The following is a 12402-nucleotide window of genomic DNA, read 5'->3' on the forward strand; positions in this document are numbered from 1 at the left end:
TGTCTCACATTCGTCAACGTGAAAGAAGAGCCATTCTGAAACTTCAATCGAACATCTCCAACACCTAAGATCTCACATGTCTGCCCATTGCCTAGCCGAACATGATCTTTAGTGGTCACATAAGAGGTAAACCACTCCTTGTTTGGAGACACATGAAGTGATGCCCCTAAGTCTATAATCCAGTCACTCAGTGCATTTCCATCAGATGCTGTAAGAAGAGCTGAGTCCATTGTATTTTTCAAGAAGTAGATATCTCTTGACACTAGACTGTCATCCTCTGCAACAGTGTTTGTCACATTTATTTCTTGAATCTTCACTGAGGACTTGTTCTTCTCACCATGGTCTTCTGCTTTCTCTTTGCCTTTTTCTTCTTTCCATTCTCTGCAGTCTCTTTTCATGTGACCCTTCTTGCCACAATGGTAGCATTCTATGTCACTCTTGCCTTTAGCACTGCGGGAGTTGCTACGAGACTGATCCCTCTTTCCACCTTTGTACTTTTCTTTGGTCCTTCCCCTGACAACTAAGGCTGTTCCTTTGCCTTTGTCCATTGTCTTTCTGTTGGTTTCTTCAGTAAGCAGACTGCCTTCTACACTTGCTATGGTCAAACCATCTGGAGGTGCAGAATTACTCAAAGCTGTGCGAAAAGTGTCCCAACTTTTCGGCAATGTGATCAACAGGAACATAGCTCTAACAGGTTCATCAAACTTGACACCTTGAGCTGACAACTGACTGTAGATGGTGTTGAATTCATTCAGATGATTGGACATAGGTGTCCCTTCTTTCATCTTCAAGTCAACAAGCTTCTTAAGCCAATATACCTGTGAAGCTTCACTCTGCTTCTCATAAAGATCACTCAGCTTTGTCCATGCTTGATAAGCCGACATCTCGTTTGCTATATTGAAGTAAACGCTTTCTGCGAAAATCAGCATAATGGTAGAAAGTTCTAATTCATCCATTTCGCTCCATTAATCTTCGTCCATATCTTGTGGTTTTATCCCCTTGAGCTTTATAGGTTTTATCTGCTTCTTTTGTACCAGCACATGCCAAATCTACTTCTTCCACAATGGGAAATTGGTTCCATCCAGCTTCTTGATATTGTAAAGAGCAGTGTCCTGTGATCCAGCCATAGCTACGCTTCACAGTAGTTTACTTTCTTGGGAAAAATTCGGTAGAGTATCCCCTGTAAACTGACCTCTGAACCAATATCAACCTGTCAAATGAACCAAGAAAGCTTCAGATTCTGCAAAAATTTCGGCAGAGTCTCCTTTGTAAAATGGCTATGGTGTACTCAAAAACAGACCAAAAAACAGCTCAAAAAACCACTGTCTCTCAAACATTGTAAGCTGTGGGTAAACTTGTCCTGCACCTGTACTGTCTCTCACTGTCTTGTCACTTTCCTGTAAGCATAGACTGTGATAATGCCTCAACGGTAGTAAAGCAAAGATGCAATCCCAACTGCCTAACTCACAGTCAATACATCCTAGCTTCCTATCTAAGAGTGCTCGAGGGATCGCTCCCAGACCTATATCACCGAAAGGATCTCAACATTCGAGAATCCCCCAGCTCAATAAAACCTCACTCGACCCTCAACAAAGGCTGCAGTAAATTTGACAGTACATAGACTTCCCACAAAGTCATACATCCACAAATTTCCCACTATATGCTGTAACCGCTGCGGCGGTTGTTTGCTGCGTGACTCACAGCCAGCAAACCCTCAACAGACATACATCATCTCTGACAATACATCCCATGTGGAAGTACCTGCAATGTCAGGATGAAATCTGGAATATCAAGCAACAAACACAAGCTACCTGATGAACTAGTGGATGTCGCCTACAGTCTGTGTGTAGGTGCGTCCGTGTTGTATGTGACACGCCTCCAAGAACTGTGAGCCGTCCTTCGTTGTGTAGACAACCACAAATCAGCACTCTGGAAGTGCCGATATCCACAGCACCTGCAGTCGTAAGCCGAAACCCCAAATTTGCAGAGTCGGATTTGCACCTGCCGAGACCACGTAGTCGAAAATGGCCTACGCAGAACTTTGTCGAAGCCGAACGGTGGCCGAGATGACCTCAGAATGAAATTCTGAGAACACCATGCCCTTTGAGCTCTCCCACAGGAATTGGGGCCGTGTCTTCGCCTGTCGAATCTCACTCCAATCTGAGTAGGTGACTCTGGCTACCTGCAAATGCTGCCCTGAGCCTCGATCTGAGCTCTGATACCAGTTGAAGGAGTACGAGCGGAAGTGCGACGCGAGAGAGAGTGCGAGAAGAAGAGCATGACTATATGGTGAACTCGCTCTACAGTAATGTGTAGAGCATAGTGAGTTCTTATTAGGTTTTTACAAAAGAATATGTGTACAGACCTGGCGGCCCGCCCACTTACCTGGGCAACCGCATTGGGCTTTATACCCTAACAGCTAACTCTGGAGTCTTAATGGGTGACCTAGTTGGAGTAAACCTGCATAGTTTAGCCAACCGGTCTTCGACCACTCATACCGATTCATTACCTTGACTAGTGGTTGGTAAAACCACAATGAAATCTATGGAGATACTTTTTCATTCGCCATTAATCTCCAGAGGATGTAAGAGTCCTCTTACCTTCAAGTCTACTTTATTAACTTGAATTTTTTGGCAATGCAAGACATAGGCTTGAACATAACCATATAAACCTGGCCAATAAAATTGTCGTCTTACGGAAGTATAAGTCTTCTTAATGCATGGTTGCCCTGCACTTGGACTCTCGTGACATTCATAAAGAATTTGATGTTGAATGTTCGTGTCCGTCGGCACATAGACTCTCCCCTTGTGGAGCAGGTACCCATCGTCAATGGAAAAATTCTTCCATTTCTACAACTCATCACTCGATAGAGGAGAACTAAGTGTAGAAGTTAAAGACACACTGCCAATGTTGGAGTGAGAAGGATCCTTCATTTTTGCATGGCTCCACACTTCTAATTTCCGTAAAAAGAAGAGAGTTGATCTCAGGCATACAAATAATGTCGCCATGTCTTCAAAGCAGACACTATTGCATAGAGTTCTTCTTCATAAGCTGACTAATTTTGCTATGATGAATCAAGCTTCTTGATTTCAAATGCAATTGGCCTTCCATACTGTAGAAGGACTGCTCCAGTAGCATGGTTAGTGACATCCATTTCTAAAACAAATAACTTCAAAGGATCCACAATAGCCAAAATAGGAGATGTAACTAGTGCGTCCTACAGAGAATCAAAACTTTGCTGTTGAGCTGGACCCCATTGGTTGACCTACTTGGAGTAAACATGCATAGTTTAGTCAACCGGTCTACGACCACCCAGACCGAGCCATTACCTCAACTAGTGGTTTGTAAACCCACAATGAAATCCATAGAGATAATTTTTCATTTGCCATTAATCTCCAAAGGATGTAAGAGTCCTCCTGCCTTCAAGCTCTGCTTTATTATCTTGAAATACATAGTCTTGAACATAACCATATGAACCTGGCCAATAAAATTGTTGTCTTACAAGAGTACAAGTATTCTTAATGCATGGATGCCCTGCACTTGGACTATCGTGACATTCATAAAGAATTCAACGTTGAATGTCCACATCCGTCGGCACACAGACTCTCCCCTTGTGGAGCAGGTACCCATCATCAATAGAAAAATTATTTCATCTTTATAGCTCATCAATTGATAGAGGAGAACCGAGTGTGGAGGTTAAAGACACACTATCAATGTTGGAGTGAGAAGGATCCCTCATTTTCACATGGCTCCACATTTTGGAGTATGACTCATCATCCTCATATTTTCCCTTAAGAGAGTCCAAAATCCACTTCTAATTTCCATGAAAAGAAGAGAGTTGATCTCAAGCATACAAATAATGCCACCATGTCTTCAAAGTAGACACTATTGCATAGAGTTCTTGTTCATAAGCAAAGTAATTTTGCTATGCCGAATCAAGCTTCTTGCTTTCAAATGCAACTGGCCTTCCGAAGTGCTCCAATAGCACGGTGTCGTGCTGTAACACGTACATAGTGGGAACGCATGCTACAAAATCTATCTTGTATTTTTTTTAGATACATAATTATATTTCCTATAATGTACATATGCATATGTAAGTATAAAAATAAGCTTTCTATCTCATCTTATTATTTATCTCAAGGGTAATGTATTCTTACTTTACCATCAAAAAAATACTATGGGAAAAGTGTCAATAGCTCCGCCTCTTTAACTTGGGGCAAAAAAGCATTGATTCTTTATTTCTACTATTTCATTATCATCTCACACCCTAGCTAGATCCTATATCTAGGGTAAACTCCAATATATATATATTCTATGTATTTTTTATACTTTTCTTATATTTCTTTTTAAATAGCTACTAGGAGAGAATCAAATCCTAGTGGGACACTAGGTGGCATGATTTCAAAGATACACTTATTTTAATGCATTATTGCAAGCATGATTACAAAAATTTGTCAAGGAGCAATGTCATGATTTCATATGGCATGAGGTGTCCTTTGGAATCAAATGAAAGTCTAGGCTAAGGGGACCACATGAAGACTTTTGCTGCCAGAAATGGACCCTATTTTGATGAATTTTTTACACAAGGTTCCAATCCGAATTGGAGAATGATTTTAAAATGAAAATCGTAGCTAATGAGCTGAAGTTTCTGCCCATATTTTTACTTTTTTATTTGGAGCTACGGTTGAGGAGATATGATCAAAATACTGGACCCCAGTCTGCCCACATCATGCAGGGACAGCTCATTTTCAACTTTTCCAATTCCTGTTCACACTGGCTCCTCTCTTCTTGTGTAAACCCTTGTGGGTTCCCTTCACCTATAAAAGGGGACCTCTTCTTCCTTGGAAGGAACTCAAGCATTCAAGCCATTGATGAGAGGAATTCTTGAGGGAGTGAGTAGTAATGCCTAATTGTACTTAGCCCCATTAACATAAGCCCAAGCCTACACTTTCTCCTAGAGGAAAACTAGCCATTCTTGTACGCCATCCTTGGAGGATCAACTCTAATCAAAGAAGGTGTTGTACTTGGCGTATCAATCAACGTTGAATTCTCCCCTCTTCTTCTCTCTCCCATCAATAATGGTGCCGAAGGGTTTCAAGTAAGATGTGTTCTACATTGATGTTTTCTTGATTTCTTGTTGTTTTCATTTTCATCTCTAATCCAACATATATATATGTACCTAATCTCATCTCCTTAACCAAACCTATCTCTCTCATTCTTAGTAATTCATCCTCTCTAGGTTCTCTTTGCTACAGGTACATCTCTCCCCGCAGTATCCTTATTGCCTACGGGCAAGAATAGGGCTTGGGAGGGAAACTTCTCATCTCTTCACTTCTCTCGTATCTACATCTCTCACATACTATCCTAGATGAATAACCCACATGATGATCATTTCTATCGCTTTCACTCTGTACGATCTAATAGAATTAACGTATGGATTAGCCGTAAAATACACTTTCAACAACGTATAGTGTTTCTCTTCGGCCCTGAAAGGCTCAATGAAATACTTCTATCACCGGATCCCATCATACTACCTCTCATAGACTATAATTTTTCTTTTGATGTAAGCGTAGTTATCTTGCTATGAACCAAGAGGATTTGTACACACAATTAATCCCAATCACTAGGCAAAATATATATATTATGGTAAGCACAAAACTACAATTCCAAAGAACAATTCGTAGCCTATTTGGTCAGCCAAGATTGAATGCCATTAACTCATCCATTAACCCTTTCATATTACCCATGATACGATATGACCATAGCCTTGATGTTTTCATCTTCGTATTGTTTTGACATTCTCTTTTGCGTTCTTTCTTTGTGTGTGTGTGAGTGCAAGAGAGAAAGAGTGAGTCTTCTTTGATTGCACTTCTTTCCAAACCCTAGTCTTCATGGCATCCATGGTTTAACTCCTTCATATAGTTTTTGTTGAGTTCTCTCACAAACTCTCACAGCCATAAGCCCGGTGCTTTCCTGGCAAGACCGCAAATTTCTCGACAACGGTTAGTGGCATTCATTTCTAAACACATGGCTTCAAAGGATCCACAATAGCCAAAATTGGAGATGTAGCTAGTGCATCCTTCAAATCATCAAAACTTTGTTGTTGAGATGGACCCCACTGAAAAACATGTCCTAAATAGTGAATCTCCTCTTTGATAAAATCGCACTTGGATTCTTTGGCATATAATTTATGTTCTCATAACTACTCAAACACTTGCTTGAGATGTAGCAAATGATCTTCTTGAAAGGACTATAAACAAGAATGTTCTCAAGGAAACCAATAACAAACTTGTCCATATATGGTCTCAACACACTATCCATGAGTGTCATGAACGTAGCTGGTGCATTGGCCAATCCGAAAGGCATAACCAAAAAATCGTATTGTCCAAACCTTGTTCAAAATGTAGTTTTTGGTATATCAGTAAGTCAAATGCATACTTGGTAATATCCTAACCACAAGTCGATCTTGGTAAAAATATGAGCATGGATGAGCTTCTCAAACAACTCATCCACTTGTTTCCTAATAGTTATCGTATTCAAACCACGGTAGTTGATGCACATGTGCATGCTATCGTCCTTTTTATTCACCAATAGGATGCCCACGGTGAAGAACTAGGTTGAAAAAACCCTCCATTGAGCTAGTCAGCAAGGTGTGGTTCCACCTCACCAGCCTCAGAATGGCTCATTTTGTAGCGTGGTTTACAAACTAGTTTACTGTCTGCAACCACGTCTGTGCCATGTTGCATATCCTGTGTCAACGGTGGTAACCCTGGTTGAGGAATACATCTTGATATTCCATTAACAGTTTTTTTAATGATTAACAACATTTTCTAGTTGAGGAGAGAGAGTAGTAGGCATTGTAGGGAGAGAAGAGAGAGAAGCATCTGGCGTTGAGGAATTTTCAATGGAAATGAAATCAACATTCAAAAGAAAATTACACAAAGAGTAAGAAATTTACACAAAGAGTAACACAAGAAACATTCTTCTATTTCATTGTCAGTAGTGAGCTTCATAAGCTCTGCTATACATATGAGTGGTGAGGAAGGCGCATCCTTCTCTCCTAACACCAACACATGTGTGACATGGGATTCAAACATCGCACTATTGTGCTCGTAGCTACGTTTAAGTGATGATCCTAGGTTATGCAACCATTCTTGGCCAAGTACCACATCCATCCGCTCTATATTCATGACCTAGAAATCCAAGGATGTATGGTACCCTTGAATTTCCAAGGATACATCTCTGACTTGAGTGTCCCACACCTTGATGTCATGGCCATTCATGATCGCTATCTTGTAACAGTGGGAATTTGGAGTTCGAGGAAACTTGAGCCTTTTCACTAACTTGTAATTAATGAATTTGTTGGAAGCATCATCATCTACCAAGATACGCACCATGTGCCCTTGGATAGACCTATGCATATGCACTAGCTCATGTGGACCGAAGGTCTGGTGCCACATGGAAGTCATTATACAGCATACATACTTCACCCCAATTTGTGTTACGTCTACATTGGAGAAATGGAAGGTACAGTCAAGAGGCAACATCTGCATCATGCGCATTGATCTCGCTTTGCCTTGAGTAGGAGAGTTCCCCTTGGGAAAATCCTTTTTGCCATGGCCGCTTCTTAAACACTTAATTTTTCTTTTTTTGCCTTCTCAAACTATTCTATAGAGAGAGGCCCTCAAGACCCCTTGGGTTTCTTGGATGCCTTTGAATTGCCTACTATAAACTTTCTTTTATTGTGCCCTTACTGTGTACATGTGTATACCATGTGTAGTGCCACCCACGTGATAATTAAGTTGTTATTTATCATCAATATCATCATGGATATGAGCTTATACTATGGCCTCCTCAAGCGTCTTGGGGTCTTGGGTTTTAACATGCTTCTTATGATCACATGTCAACCCACGAATACGCCCACACACTTTTTGGAAATCATCTAGACTATCCAGCATGAGGATGACATCCCGATATAGTGCGAGATATATTCCAAAAAGGCCACCCGCCTCTGAGAGAGGAGATTGCCTGTTTAAGGGATGCGTTCTCAATTGACTCTCAATGAATGTTACCATATACATGTGGTAGTGATGTGTGTGAACACACTAGGACCGCCGGGGCATTTTTTCCCTCTTTAGGAGGTTTTTTCCCCCGTGCATTGTATATACGCCCATCACACTAGGGCTATCTATCTTTCCATTGCACACTAAGTAACACTCTCTATTCTGTGCCTTGAGCTTCCTTCGTCTTCTCCAAGCTGTGTGTGTTTCTCTGCAACCCTAATTCCAACAATTGGTATAAGAGCAGGTCACGTCCTCCCGGGCTTAGTCGCCAGCTGCTCCAGCACACGCCTGCTCACTTACTCCGATTTCAGTAAGCTTTGGCGAGCGTTCGCAGGTTGACAAAAATTTTGGGCGAGCTCGAAGAGCTCGGTCTGCTCATAATTTTGATTTGGGCTCATTTCGGCCTCCGTTTCCACTATAGGCAGTATTGCATAGGCATTTTGTGTAGAATTTCTGTCAGTGCCGTTTTCTGCATAACAGGTGCCTTACAGTCTTCTACGGTTTGTGCTATATAGCACAGGTTGTTCCCACTCCGTTTCTCCTATTTTCGCACAGTTTTCACATCAGGTGCAGCATTTACCATGGCTGACAGCAACAACACACATGTGTTCAAGATGTTTGTTGTTGAGGACAGGTTGGATGGGGACAACTACCCTATGTGGGCTTATATGATGCAACATGTTCTTGTGTCAAAGGGTGTCTGGAACATTGTGCAGGGCACTGATGTACGTCCTGTTTCTGAGGATGTAGGCGATGTTGAGGATGTTGTAGGTCTTGCTGCAAGGATTGCAGCTATTAGAGTTGTTTTGCCTATGGATGAACAAGCTCGTTGGGATGTTAAGGATGCGCAGGCTCATGCATTGATTACGTTGTCTGTGAAGCGCACCATTGTTCCTCACATCCGTTCAGCAAAATCTACAAAACAGGCTTGGGATATTCTAGCAGGTCTTTATGCAAGCCGCAATGAGGCTAAAATTGCTTTGCTGCGTAAAGAGCTGGAGTCGAGGATTATGCATGAGGAAGATGATATGGACACTTTCCTTGCTAGTGTCAAGGATATCAATGAGCAGCTTATTTCTACACGTGAAGTCATTTCAGACAGTTCCCTTGTGCAGACTGTTCTTGATGCCTTACAAGATTCCTACCAGACTTTTGCTAGTACTTGGAGACTGATGACCCAAGGAAATCCTGAAGTTGTCAAGTTTGATGCATTATGCACATTGCTGTTGCAAGAGTCACTTTCTAGAAAAAACCGGACTAGGCAGCGTGCAGTTGAACAGGCTTTTATTGCTTCTCAAAGAAAGGGTGGTAACAGTAATGCAGCCACTTCTTATGGTTCTGCTGCGAGTGGCAAAAATTATGTTCCTAATGCTTCTGCTGGCAGTACTTCGTCTGGTAATTCTGGTGATAAGGGAAAAAAGAAGATGCGTTGCCATTATTGTAAAGCCAATGATCACTTCATCAAGTCGTGTCCTAAGTTGAAGGCCAAAGAGGCTAAGAAGAAAGAGGGTGGTTCCACTCCAAATGCTGGTTTAACTACAAATGCAGCCATTGTTGAGTCTTCTGTGAAAGGAGACTGTAATGATGATGTTGATGCAGAATGGGCTTTTAGCGTAGAGTGCACTTACAATCCTGCTGTCCATGATGCATGCTTGTCAGTTGCTGCAGATTCACATGTGTGGTATTTCGACAGTGGTGCTACAAAGCACATTACCTCACATCGTGAATTGTTTACCTCTCTCGAGTATGTCCCTCATGGGAATTCAGTCACTTGTGCCAACAACGCCTCTTATCCAGTTCAGGGAGTTGGAAAGATTGTGCTCACTGCTGCTAATGGCAGTTCCTTCACACTTGTTGATGCACTTTATGTACCTGGGATCAAGAAGAATCTTTGTCTGTATCCGCACTTGCTAGACTTGGACTTGTAGTCAAATTTGTGGATGGACAGATGTACAGTTCATGATCTCAATTTTGGTGATGAAATTGTTGCATCTGGCCTTTTGTGCCGTGGGCTGTATAAGCTCACTTTGTATGACAAGTGTGGACAAAATTTTGCAAATGCTGTTGCAGATTCAAGGGCTATTTCAGATGCAAACCTTTGGCATGCACGTTTTGGTCATCTGAATTTTGCCAGTTTGCTGCGTTTGCAGAAATCTGATATGGTTGCTTCTTTGCCACCTCTTGAAGCACCTGTCAAACATGTTTGTGAAGGCTGTATTTTGGGTAAGATGCAACGTTCTAAGTTTCCAAAGGATGGTTCAGTTCGGGCCACATGCAGGTTGCAGCTTGTGCATAGTGATGTTTGTGGGCCCATGCAAACTCCGTCTTTGGGCAATTACCTGTACTTCGTGACTTTCATTGATGATTACTCCAGGCATGCATGGGTATTTCCGCTTAAAGCGAAGTCCGAAGTTTTTATGTGCTTCAAACAGTTTCTGGCTATGGCTGAAAATGTCTCGAAATGTACTATGGGCACCCTCCGTTCCGATCGAGGGGGGGAGTATATGTCTCATGAATTTAATGCATTTCTGGCTAGTCGTGGGATAAAACACCAATGTACAGTGCCTTATACACCTCAGCAAAATGGTGTTGCTGAGAGGAAAAACAGGTCACTTACGGAAATGGCACGATGTATGGTCAAAAGTCATGCTTTGAAGCATTCTTTTTGGCTTGAGGCCATCATGTGTGCCACTTATGTACTTAACAGGTGTCCTACGAAAGCTTTGCAGTCTATTACTCCATATGAAGCATGGCATGATAGAAAGCCTTCTATTGAGCACATGCGTGTTTTTGGCTGTTTGGCATATGCTTTGGTGCCACAAGTGTAGCGCAGAAAATTGGATGATAAGGTTGTCAAATGTATTTTTGTTGGTTATAGTGCTGAAAGCAAAGGTTATAGGTTGTATCATCCGCAAACAAAACGTATTTTGGTTTCTCGAGATGTAGTGTTTGTGGAAGATTCTGTTCAGCCCTTGCTGTCATGTACTAGAGACAGTAATGTAAGCTCACAGGACATTTATGACACTTTGTTGCCTCTTTTCAGTGGTGGAAATACGAATGTAAGTTCCAATGAGGCAAATGTACAGCCTATGGGGGTTTCTGAAAATGTTTTAGATCAGCCTATTGCTGATGCAGATGTACATGATGTACTTGATGAGGAAAGGGCTGAAAATGAGCAGGCTAGAGGTATGCCAAAATGGCTGGTGCACACTTTGCGTGACAGTAAATTGGATGCACCTTTGTCTAGTCGTACTCGTTCAGGCTCTCGCCATGCATCTTATGCATCAGATTGTTATGCTTTGGCTGTGTCTAGTTTACATGATGTTGAGGAGCCTCTGACTTTTGATGAAGCACAGAATTCAGAAAATTGGATTGCCGCCATGCAATCAGAATATGATGCACTTATAGAAAATGACACATGGACTTTATGTGATTTGCCTCCTGGCAAAAAGGCCATTGGTACGAAGTGGGTTTACAAGTTGAAATGCAGGCCGGATGGTGAGATCGATTGCCATAAGGCTCGACTTGCTGCAAAAGGTTATGCACAACAAAAAGGCATAGATTATGAAGAGACTTTTGCTCCCACTTGTCGTATGACTACTGTGCGTTTTCTATGTGCATTGGCAGCTCATTCTGGTTGGGATGTACATCAATCAGACATTGTTACTGCTTTCTTAAATGGTGACATATTTGAGGAAGTTTATGTAACGCAGCCTCGCGGTTTTGTCATAAAAGGACAAGAGGACAAAGTGTGCAAATGTAACAAGGCTTTGTATGGGTTGAAGCAATCTCCTCGTGCTTGGTATGAGAAAGCTGACACTCATTTGGTCAAACAAGGCTTTCGTAACAGTCCAACAGAAAGCACATTGTATGTAAAGCGTGAGGGTGATGTATTTCTCATCGTGGTTCTTTATGTTGATGATTTGCTGATCACTGGACCAAATGAGAGACATATTGCTGAATTTAAGGCTGATTTGAATGCTACTTTCAAGATGAAAGATTTGGGGCTGTTGCATCATTACTTGGGTATACAGTTTAAGCAGTGTGATGGTGGTATTGCCTTGTGTCAGAAAATTTACATAGAGACATTGCTATGTAAGTTTGGACTTGAGGATTGCAAACCTATTGCCACTCCCATGGAAACAGGTTTGAAGTTGAGTCTACATGATGCTGGCGATCGTGCTGATGTCACTCCTTACCAAACTGCTGTTGGCTGCCTAATTTATGTATGCAACACGAGGCTAGATATTCAGTTTGCAGTCTCACAGGTCAGCAGATTTATGCATAGCCCAGGGTCTAAGCATTGGCAGGCTGTCAAGAGGATTTTCCGCTACCTTAG

The sequence above is a fragment of the Adiantum capillus-veneris genome, chromosome 12, assembly GCF_014529385.1.
Source record: "Adiantum capillus-veneris isolate H3 chromosome 12, ASM1452938v2, whole genome shotgun sequence".
Classification (NCBI taxonomy): Eukaryota; Viridiplantae; Streptophyta; class Polypodiopsida; order Polypodiales; family Pteridaceae; genus Adiantum; species Adiantum capillus-veneris.